Source organism: Cryptomeria japonica, chromosome 4, assembly GCF_030272615.1.
Source record: "Cryptomeria japonica chromosome 4, Sugi_1.0, whole genome shotgun sequence".
NCBI classification, from domain to species: Eukaryota; Viridiplantae; Streptophyta; class Pinopsida; order Cupressales; family Cupressaceae; genus Cryptomeria; species Cryptomeria japonica.
In genome coordinates this window covers 544,030,096-544,042,941 of record NC_081408.1, presented here as the reverse complement: position 1 = coordinate 544,042,941, position 12,846 = coordinate 544,030,096, and positions in this window count along the sequence as shown.

Below are 12,846 nucleotides of genomic sequence, written 5' to 3'. Positions count from 1 at the left end.
AAAGGAGATAAAAACCATACTATTTTCTCAACCTTGATATATGAGTTATCGACATTTGAAGGAGATTATAAACATAAAGTTTTTAAGACAAACACTCCCAAAAATATATTGAAGAAGATATTTTCTTCATGGGAAATGCAGAACGCACGATGGAAGCTTCTTCAGGAAATGAGAAGACATGGTAAGGGAACAGGAGATTCATGTGACTCCTGGAGGGTTTGGAATACCGCCTGGTTTTAGGGCGTTGCAAGAAGGAATCGCGTATTTTTTGCTTAATACATAAACCATTCTAGAAGGAAAAACGAAGGTCATTCTTCTTCTTCTGGATGCCACGATTAAGGGTTTTGCTTTGCTATTTGATTGTGCTACTCAGCTATTACGAAAGATAGAGGATTTGTTTGAGAACAACATTGGAGTGCATTCTCTGACAAGGTTCTACATTCTCAGGTCATGTAGTCTGGATACCCTACAAATTTGATAATTCTTCTTTCATTTCTCATTCAAGTTTCTGAAAAAAAATAGAGGAAAAGAATGAATGAGAAGGGCAAACCCTTATACAGTCTTTAAATGACAAAATACGTATTATATTTGCTTATTTATGTATTAAACCAGATTTACTTTCCGTTCTTGGTAAAATTAGGATGGTTATATATATATATATATAGGTATGTGTATATATATGTGTGTGTGTGTGTGTGTGTGTGTGTGTGTGTGTGTGTGTGTGTGTGTGTGGATATAACTTTGGAATGCATATGTTATGAAAGGTCAGGAAAATTATTATAGTGCAGAAAGACTCCATTCGGTCAAACTTAAACCAAAAAACCATAAAGTTTATAAACAACAAGGTCACACTGTTATCAGACCAACATGATTAAGGTTTGCTTGTATGAATGAATATATAAATGTATTATATCTATAAATACAGGTATATCTGAGTAATGATGTGCAGGCTTGGAAGTTATGTTTACTCACACCATTCAGCTAACTGAAATCTGAAAATCATAAGAACATAACTAGTATTGAGGTGCAAAAAGGCTCCATTTGGTCAAACTTAAACCAGAAAACCATGAAGTTTATAATCAGCAGGTCTGTTATAGATATATTATACACCTTTACGCGAGTACATATATCTCTAAATTAGATATAATTGTATATAGTCAACTGCAGGGCTATGTGTTAGATTTACATGTATTCCTCAGCATAGCGATGCAGACTTGTACCAAGCCAGGGGTTGAGTTGAAACCTGTTGAAAACATTGTAGTTGTGCAAGATAGAAATGGTTGTTAACACTTGAAATAGCTATACTATAACTATTGAACGCTAAACCCAAGATGGTCCTTAGAATTACTTTCGAGTTCAGCTGAACTCCTTAACCCAGACTTTTGTCGAGAAGGGTGGGATCATTGATAGCGTGAAGACTCGTGCTTACAGTGTAAACCTTGGCCAAGGTGGTGCTGCATAATGCATGCACTAGTCTGATCTTTAGCACCAGATACACCCTTAGTCAGAGCATCATACTAGTAGGGAGTTACCCTTATTGTATGACCGACTAAGTGTGTAGGTCCTAACACCAAGTCTTAGATGAGATTGAGTTCTCGTATTTCTTTACCTCCCTGCGAAGGGCGGGGCCAGTCCAGAAGGATATGGCACGAGGGACAAGATAGTCCGTGGTTGGGTGGAAAAGTGCCGTAATGATACTTTCCCTCCCCACTAGTATCATGACAGAGTTTGAAGTTCAAAATTTAGCATCAGTTGAAAAGTACTTTGTTAACCCTATTTCTCTTTCATTTCATTCAAGTTAATTAGTTCTTAAATATTACATGTATGCTTAATTTTTAGTTCAATATACTTAATCTTTCAGTTATCATTTTTCATGTTCCTGTTTGAATTTATAAAAAAAAAAAATATATCCATCTTGCTATGCTTCTATTTACGACTATTTTTGCAATGGTTAAATTATTTGAATGGTTATCTCTTTTTAAATTTTCAGTATGTTACAAATGGTATCAGAGCGTCGGATTCAACACTGAACCTTGGGATTACCACAACAAGAACTTAAAAAAAACTTGAAAAGAAACTGAAACAAAATACTTGGCATTGTCCAGGATGTTCTGCACAACCAAAAGAAAACAAGCACGAGACCCCGTTTACCTTCGGTTGTAGAAGGTAATCAATCGCATGTATGATTACTCATACTATTCCATGTTGTCTGATGACGAAACCCTAGCCGATGCCCTAAAAAGAATCATCAAGGAAAGATGACCCTAGATTGTTGCCAGCAAGACAATAGTACGAACTAAAATATTAGCTAACAAAGCACCGAAACCGGTTAAGCCTGCAACCGAAGAAATGAAGTACAACACCGCTATCATCCATCCTCAACCCGAGGAATCGAAAATGGTTCGCATACCCTGACTTGGTTTCTAGTTGGTACCCTTTTCCGACTTTGAGGGGCAAGAAAAGCCCATCACAGGATCAGAGAGTAGCTCTTAGATGAAGAGCTTTTGTGTATATATTGAAACCTAAGCCGAACTATTTTTGAGAGTAACCCTGATAGAGTTATATTGTATATAATAGGGTTACATTGTATATAATAGGGTTACCCTAAGCCGAACTAGTTTTGAGAGTAACCCTGATAGGGTTACAAAAGTTTTTGGAAACATAGTTCATTATATAGAATGTAACCCTACAAAAGTTTTTGGAAACATAGCTCATTATATAGAATGTAACCCTATCAGGGTTACTCTAAAAAATAGTTCGGCTTAGGTTTCAATATATACACAAAAGCTCTCCATCTAAGAGATACTCTCCTATCCTGTGATGGGCTCTTCTTGCCCCTCAAAGTCGGAAAAGGGTACCAACTAAAAACTAGGTCGGGGTATGTGAAACATTTTCGGTTCCTCAAGTTTAGGATGGATGACAACGGTGTTGTACTTCATTTCTTCGGTTGTAGGCTTAACCGGTTTCGGTGCTTTGTTAGCTAGTATTTTAGTTCGTACTGCTGCCTTGTTGGCAACAGTCCAGGGTCGTCTTTCCTTGACGATTCTTTTTAGGGCATCGGCTAGGGTTTCGTCATCAGACAACATGGAGCAGTATGAGTACTCATACTTGCGATTGATTACCTTCCACAACCGAAGGTAAACCGGGTCGCGTACTTGTTTTCTTTTGGTTGTGCGGAACATCCTGGACAATGCCAAGTATTTCGTTTCAGTTTCTTTTCAAGTTTTTTTTTGTTCTTGTTGTGGTGAGCCCAAGGTTCAGTGTTGAAGCCGACGCTCTGATACCATGTGTAACATGCTGAAAATTTTAAAAGAAATAACCATTCAAATAATCTAACCGTTGCAAAAATAGTCGTTAACATAAGCACAACAAGATATATATATATATATATATATATTGTTTTATAAATTCAAATAGGAACATTAATAACGATAACTGAAAGATTAAGTACATTGAACTAAAAATTAAGCATACATGTAATATTTAAGAACTAATTAACTTGCATGAAATGAAAGAGAGATAGGGTTTAGAGAGTACTTTTCAACTGATGTTAAATTATGAACTTCAAACTCTCTCATGATACTGGTGGGGAGGGAAAGTATCATTAGGGTGCTTTTCCACCCAACCATGGACTATCTAGTCTCCCGTGTCATATCCTTCTGGACTAGCCCGACCTTTCGCAGGGAGGTAAAGGAATACGAGAACTTAATGCCATCTGAGACTTGGTGTTAGGACCTACACACTTAGTTGGTCATACACTAAGGGTAACTCCCTACTAGTGTGATGCGTTGACTAAGGGTGTATCCGGTGCTAAAGATCAGACTAGTGCATGCATTACACAACACCACCTTGGCCAAGGTTTACACTGTAAGCACGAGTCTTCGCATTGTCAATGATCCCACCCTTCTCGGCAAAAGTCTGGGTTAAGGAGTTCAACTGAATTCAAAAGTAATTCTAAGGACCATCTTGGGTTTAGCGTTCAATAGTTATAGTATAGGTATTTCAAGTGTTAACAACCACTTCTACCTCGCACAACTACTATGTTTTCAACAGGTTTCAACTGAACCCCTGACTTGATACAAGTCTGCATCGCTATGCTGGAACATGTCTACCTGTGCATGCTAAGATATGCGTACACAGACACATGAGTACAATTACCTTTGCATATACGTCAAATATTACCAGTTATAACTTCACTAGTACATACTTGCCTGTATATGCCCAAGTACTTGTACTTATGTGCACATGTACTTGCCCTTCACATGCACAATGAGTAATCATGATGTCTAAGGTTTTAAACTTATTTTTATTTAGGATAGACTTCACAATAGACTTAACCTTTGTATCACAATGCCATAAATTTCATGAAGGCAGAGATTATGAGGATGAGATTAATTTTAGTCTATAGTTCAGCTGAGGAATACATGTAAATCTAACACATAGCCCTGCAGTTGACTATACACAATTATATCTAATTTAGAGATATATGTACTCACGTAAGGTGTATAATATATCTATAACATAGACCTGCTGATTATAAACTTTATGGTTTTCTGATTTAAGTTTGACCAAATGGAGCCTTTCTGCACCTCAATACTGGTTATGTTCTTATGATTTTCAGATTTCAGTTAGCTGAATGGTGTGGGTAAACATAACTTCCAAGCCTGCACATCATTACTCAGATATACCTATATTTATAGATATAATACATTTATATATTCATTCATACAAGCAAACCTTAATCATGCTGGTTTGATAACAGTGTGACCTTGCTGTTTATAAACTTTATGGTTTTCTGGTTTAAGTTTGACTGAATGGAGCCTTTCTGCACTATAATAATTTTCCTGACCTTTCATAACATATGCATTCCAAAGTTATATCTATACACATAAATATATATAAACACACCCATGTATACATATATATTTATGAGTATATATATATATATATATATATATATATATATATATATATATATATATATATATATATATATATTTTCCATAACTGTGCAGGTATGAGAACCAATTCATAATTTCATAACCATCCTAATTTTACCAAGAACAGAAAGTAAATTTGGTTTAATACAGAAATAAGAAGATATAATACGTATTTTGTCATTTAAAGACTGCATAAGGGTTTACCCTTCTCATTCATTCTTTTCCTCTATTTTTTTTTAGAAACTTGAATGAGAAATGGAAGAAGAATTATCAAATTCGTAGGGTATCCAGACTACATGACGTGAGAATGTAGAACCTTGTCAGAAAATGCACTCCAATGCCCTTCTCAAACAAAACCTCTATCTTTCGTAATGGTTGAGCAACACAATCAAATAGCAGAGAAAAACCCTTTATCGTGTCATCCAGAAGAAGAAGAATGACCTCCGTTTTTCCTTCTAGAACGGTTTATGTATTAAGAAAAAAAAAATGTGATTCCTTCTTGCAACGCCCTAAAACTAGGCGGTATTCCAAACCCTCCAGGAGTCACGTGAATCTCCTGTTCCCTTACCACGTCTTCTCGTTTCCTGAAGAAGCTTCCATCGTGCGTTCTGCATTCCCCATGAAGAAAATATCTTCTTCCATCATGCGTTCTGCCTTCCACGTGAAGAAAATATCTTTTTCGATATATTTTTGGGAGTGTTTGTCTTACAATTTTGATGTTTATAATCTTCTTCAAATGCCGATAACTCATATATCAAGGTTGAGAAAATAATATGGTTTTTATCTCCTTTCTTTTTTTTTAATTTGTTTACTCTATTCTTTTATCAACCCCTTAATACCCAATAAAACCATAAGGCAAGGAGGAGTGATGAAATAAAGTTAAATTAAAAACTATATACCTCACCGTTGTCATAATAAATTTAAATCAATGCTTAGCAACTTAAGGAGGGACAAACTTCAAATCTCCCTTTCACATAATCCTCACTTGGCTATAGAGATGCCAATTTTAAGTTGGGAAAAAGATAATTTATTTGATTAAAAAGAGACGTTGCCATATAATTTTAAACGGATTTAATCTATATATATATATATATTTATTTATTTATATTTATATATGAGTCCTATACTCCATATGCATACTTGACTGCGGTAGTACGTATACGACCATGTATACGTACTCCCATACCCAGGTACTCGTATAGGATATATATATATATATATATATATATATATATATATATATATATATATATATAGGATTAAAGAACATTGGTCCAACCACATGATTTATAATTAATAAAACGATTAATTAATATTAATAACTAATAATTGCCGCGAGAAGTGAAAACCCTAAATTCTCTATACTGACCTACCCAATTATCTAACGCACTGGTCAACAAGGTCTGACAAGATCAACATAGGTTTACTTGACTTGTGTTAGGGTTTTCAAACGACATTGAGTTCTTTCCATGCTTACACCTCCCGACCTGATGATACTTTCCCTCCTTTTCTGGAGGACGTCGATCTGCTGCACACACTTGACCACAAAAATCGGTTAGATCCAATCTTGTCTAATTCTGACAATTTATAAATCATAATGAAAGAGAAACATGATTTCATATTCCTAACAGAAATTCATCCATTTACTAATTCTTAAACGTCAATTTTGCATAGAACACATAATCAACACTATTTACATATGCATAATCATCTGAATAAATCCGTCATTTAAAGCATAAAACTAGGCATTTTATACGTCATACGAGTATATTAAAATACACTAGTGTTAACATGTATCAAGGCATAAATACTGCACAGAGTCGACTACGGCACAAGTGGGATGTAACAAGTAGAAATCCATTTAATGCACTCTGGGATATGAATGTTGTCTATTATTAGGGCAATGGATTTGGTCATAGGAGTTTTGAATGTAGGAAGAGTAAACCGGTGTCCTACAATAGTTTCAAAGATTCATCTTTCAATGTTGTGAAATGCTATAACTATTAAGAGTTTGGACATATAACAAAGCTTTGCAAGAATAGGAAAATCAAGTAGAAGAGGACAAATCCTTATCAGGAACCAATAGCCAAACTGGTGCACAAAATTCAAGCTGATAAGGAGGAAACTCAACCGGTTTGGGTTGAGAAAGAAAAGGACAAAGGAGAATCAAGTGTGATTGTGCAAATTGCCCTACACACTAAAAGAAGAAATCTATGGGTTGTAGACTGTGGCTGTTCCAACCACATGACCGGTGATAAAAAGAAATTTATCATTCTTGAAGACTGGAATGGTGGCTCAGTAAGGTTTGGAGACAACTCATCTATCAAGATAAAGGGAAAATGTACTCTAAATATTGATGGCAAACTAAAAGCACATGATGTGTATTATGTGGAAGGCCTGAAGCACAATTTGTTGAGTGTGAGTCAGATATGTGACAAAGCTTATAAATTCACCTTTGACTCTACCGACTGGTAGATAGAAAAGGAGAGTATCGGTCATGTTGGGACAAGTGGATGAAAGTTGGTTGTGGCACAAAAGACTAGTTGCGGTAAGCAAAAAGGACTGTGTGAGAAATATACCACCCATCATCAAACCGGTAAGCACTTTTTGTGATGAATGCGTGAAAGGAAAGCAGACTAAGGTGAGCTTCAAGACAAAAGAAGACAACACTTCAAGACCAGTTGAACTTTTGCATAGAGATCTATGTGGTCCGACTAGGACAACTACTTGCCGGTGAAAGATATTTTATGCTCTTCATTGACGAATATTCAAGAATGACACGGGTCACTTTCCTAAAAGATAAATCACAAGCATTTGACAGATTAATGGCGATTGAGAGAGAAACGCATAAAAGTATGTCGTAGACATCTAAAAATATAAAACGCACATAGAAAAGTGAGGAGATGGCGGTGTTGTTTGGTGTGATGCAGATCACCATTCCTGAAAAGAAAATCAGGTCAGATCTAATACGGATCGAGTTGGTGAAGGTAAAACCTAACACGTCACCGTTTGAATGCAACCTTCAGCGGGAACCCTCACAAATAAATGTCAACTCAAGATTGAAATGAGTTGATGCTAGATGTGAGGTGTGAGAGGAAAGAGAGCCTGAGCAAGAAGAAAAGACTATCTTCTAAGAGTTATTTCTTAGAGAGTTAGAGTGTGTGTTAGCAGGCTGAACCGGGGAGAGGGTCTAACCGGTAAAGACAAAGTAACCGGTAAACTGTTACAGTGTTAACAGTCAAGTGTACCGGTAAGGTGTGATTGGTTAGGAAGGCATCCAAGAGCGACACTGTGAAGTGTGAGGCTTAGAGAGAGAGAAGAAAGACATCGAGTAACTGGTGAGTGATCAGAGAAAGTAATCTAATAACCGACAATGTGAGAACCAGTGAAGAAGAAGAGGTTGTTAATCAGCAGACATCAGTTGATCAGGTGTTGCAGAACTCATTTGCAACTAAGTTCTTTAATTGCATCAAAATTGTATTTCATCACATTACACTGAGTTGGTGCTTGGTGCTCCTTGGGTTGGTGCCCTAAATCATTGTAATATGTTGTTTCATTGCGATGTTGGATGGGAGCAGTAGACTCCAACAACATTTCTTACTAAGGTTTTTTACATATTTGGTTTTCCTCGTATATCTGGTGTTGTGGGTTATGCATTTGTGTGTTTGGCTCTTTTGATATCCACTCTTATCTTACTGGTTTGATTGTTTAGTGTTTAGGTTGTTAACCATTATTCAAGGCTTATTTTAAAAGGAAAAGATTATAGGAACCACTGATTCACCTCCCTCTTAGTGGTACATTGTGTTCAACATGTTCATCCATGGTCACTTGGGTCTCCTCGCCTGAGTCCAGGTCTACAACAATCTGGTCCACTACAAGTTTCTTGCTTTTCTTTTTTCTCTTAGAGTGTGTAACTCGATCTGGCAAGGGATTCAATGGAGATCTCTTTGACTTTTTAATTCCAACTTCTCCGGCCTTCAGTCCTATGGCACCTGCAATATCAACAATCACATTAGAGGAAGAAGTGGGAATCTGTTTACCAGCATGAAGTTGACCAATTGTTTGAACTTTAGGAGCAATGATTGGCTTCCTCAACATTTCTTACTGAGGTTTTTTCCATATTTGGTTTTCCTCGTATATCTGGTGTTGTGGGTTATGCATTTGTGTGTTTGGCTCTTTTAATATCCACTCTTATCTTACCGGTTTGATTGTTTAGTGTTTAGGTTGTTAACCATTATTCAAGGCTTATTTTAAAAGGAAAAGATTATAGGAACCACTGATTCACCTCCCTCTTAGTGGTACATTGTGTTCAACATGTTCATCCATGGTCACTTGGGTCTCCTCGCCTGAGTCCAGGTCTACAACAATCTGGTCCACTACAAGTTTCTTGCTTTTCTTTTTTCCCTTAGAGCATGTAACTCGATCTGGCGAGGGATTCAATGGAGATCTCTTTGACTTTTTAATTCCAACTTCTCCGGCCTTCAGTCCTGTGGCACCTTCAATATCAACAATCGCATTAGAGGAAGAAGTGGGAATCTGTGTACCAGCATGAAGTTGTCCAATTGTTTGAACTTTAGGAGCAATGATTGGCTTCCTTCCAAATCTGATGTCTCTCAACCACTTCTCTGTCCTCCTTATGACATTAAAGGATTTGGCTTGAATACTTTCTTCCTCTTTCCTGTCCCAATTGATTTCAGGAACTGGTTTCCATTGAATTCTTTCATTAAACTCGGGGTCTAACACATCTTCCCCCTCTTCTTCCTGTACTCTTGAAACATTTATTGACAATCCCATTGTAACAATTTGCTGCAAGGTAAACCTTGACCACAGTCTTGTTCTGACCTCCAATTTATTATAATAGTTTTCTCAATAATCTTCTAATTGGGATTCATGGCAGAAATATGCATCAACATTCAAATGTTCCATAGCATATCCTCTACTATCAAACTTACATCTTGCAACGTAGTGCTGCAAGTTCAATTTCTTGAATTCCATTTCTACTTTCAAAGAATCATAAACAGATTTGCAATTGTAATATCCAAGTTCAACTGTAAAGGCTACTCCAGACTCACCCTTTTCCCGTAATCTTTTGTGGGCAAGGTTCCTGAAAACTTCAATAAGCACATGGTTGTCTAGGGCATACCTGGGCAGTTTAAATGGTTCACCTTTGAAGCCCCCTACCCCGATGTAGGTAAATTTGGAAAATTTGATGTAGTGGCTTCCATATATGCTGACTAACTCCATGGCTTCAGTTGACATTCTGTTGTTTGTATTTCCTTGCAATTCAAAGACAAGCTTGCCTGCAAAGACATCATTCCATCTCATAAAATTTTCAGCATACTTCTTGTTATGCCCTGGATACCTCATCCCATCAGTTTCCTTGTCTTGAAAATATGGTTCCCCTTTTCTTTTTGCTTTTTAGTTTTGTTTTTCTTAGTTTTTACCTTAACACATCGGAACCCTGGAGTCCCGAGGTGTTCTTTGCCTAGTTTTGAAATAGTGAAGGGATACAAAACCTTTAGGGATACACGACCTACCTAGGAACCCTGAGAAATTCTGTAGTAAGTTCTACTTTGGGGGAGCTAGGACTGCAGATGAGCATATTGAAGCATTCAAGGATGCAAAGGTTTGTAACAACATTGAACATCAAGACGTGGTATGTAGACTCTTCGCATATTCACTTGGGGAGAATGAGTACACTCGGTATTTGACTCTACCAGCAAATTCCATTAATGGTTGGGTTAGAGAAAGCCTTTATTGATCAGTTACCAGTTTATGTTGATCCTGGAACATTGTACCATCAGTTTGCCTCCCTTAAGAAATCACCAAATGAATCTTTGACAACTTTTAATACCAACTTTCAAAGGCATATAAGAGGTTACAGGCTCCTTATCAAGTGGCAGCAAATGTAGCGATTGATTCATATTTGAGAGGCATTGACTCATGGAGCGCTATGTTTATCAAAAAGAGTGTGCCTGAAGATCAAAGGAATACCTTGGCGAAGGTTTATGCATTAGCAATCAACATGAATGAAGAATTGAATCAAACACCTGGGGGGATTGGAGACAACTTGCCCATATGAGTGAACCAAGGAAATTATAACCAACTCCCCGGGGTACCATCACCTCTACCAATAGGAGGCTCAACAATGAACCCGATTCCAATTTATGCACCTCAACCTCAAGCTAGTCAACAGTTTGCTGCTCAAGCTTTAACTTGGTGGATCAATACCAATGCTGCCCCTAACCAAACATAGTACGCTGGTCAAGTACAAGGGACTAGTCGACTGTTTTGTAATCCCCACACAGCCAACCAAGCGCCAACTACGATGCTTGTGAGTCAAGGGTCACACATATCCGCTGAAGTAGAAGCATTAAACAAGATTTCACAAGTTACTTCAGATCTGAGTCAACTGAAGATGAATCGTCCAGGAGGGTATAACCAATCCCAAACGTATAACCGGCGAGGCTATAATAATAAGAATCAAAACCAAAGGTATAACTCCAAGGCATACAATAGACAATTATACACGGGTCTAAACAATGGTGGGCTAAACCATGATTATCCGGATGCAAGATACAACCATAATAACACACAAAGTGTTAACCTAGCAAATATGAATTTACTAATTAATTGGTGTAGGTTGCACGATACAGCATCGCATTCGGAAGTCAATTGCATGCAATTTGAAAAGATGATTAGGATTGCTCAAGCTGATTCTCAACCGAGAAGGTGCCCTAATGAGGAACCAGAAAAGGTTAATACAACAATGTTGGTTGACACGTTCGTCTACAAAGAGTTTCAAGTGGAAGCGGAAGGTGAACCATTTGTCTATGGTGCACAATTTTTTCAAACTAGGAATAATCACAACCTTAGAAGTCAAGGCAAGGCACCGTTGATAGAACCGCCTCCCCCAATGGGTGGATTTGTACCTTCTGATGCAAATGCAAGTAACAATGCCCCCCCTGCTCAAGATTTTCAAGGAACACGTCGTCGACAAGGCCAAACCCGATAATATGTTTTAAAAGGATCTTTCGATGTTACTAAGGAGATGGAGAGGTCTGCAACAACCATGTCGCTAATGGAGGTACTGAGATATTGCCTCGAACAGAAGAAGGCCCTTCTTAAGAAGTTGGAACAACTGGAATCTCAGAGCAATGAGGTTAAGATGGTTGACTTGAATGAAGTCAATGCTAATATTAGTAATGATGCCATCAAAAACCCACTATTTCTACTCAGTCTGAAGATATGTGGAAGGAATTTACATAACTGTTTGGTACATTCGGGCTCCTCTGGGAACGTAATGCCTTATTCTATATGTCAGAAGCTCGGTCTCAACCTAGTGCGTGCAAACAACAAAGTGGTGCAATTGGAAAAGATTGAGAACAATGTGATTGGGGAATTGAAAGATGTATATATCCAGTTGGGTGCTGATCCGTGCATATCCCATTACATTGACATCCAAGTAGATGATATTCCAAAGGTATATGGGATGCTTCTTAGTAGAGATTGGTGAAAAAATTTGGGAGGTTACTTCTCAACCCGTTTTACGTATTTATAGCTTCCATGGAAAGGAGTGAGTAACTAGATATGAATTGATAGTGAACCCAAGTTGAAGAAGTTGGTCTCAAATTATGGAGCTCCCAATGAGGTGGCATATGCTGAAGTTAGTTAAGGAGTTTATAGAGTAAATGAAATTCTCACTTTTTTTGCACCTATAGTTCCCCAGCCCCGCCAAGTTGGTGTGGCAGAGCATATGGGGAGGATTAAAGACTTTATTGCAGGAATGAAACAAGGGATGTGTCTGTTAGCAGATGACATCAAAATGTAGGATTTGTTACTCCCGCAATTGTGTAGGATACATCATCAAGAACATTCAGAGATATCAAGTATCCCTTGCGAAAAT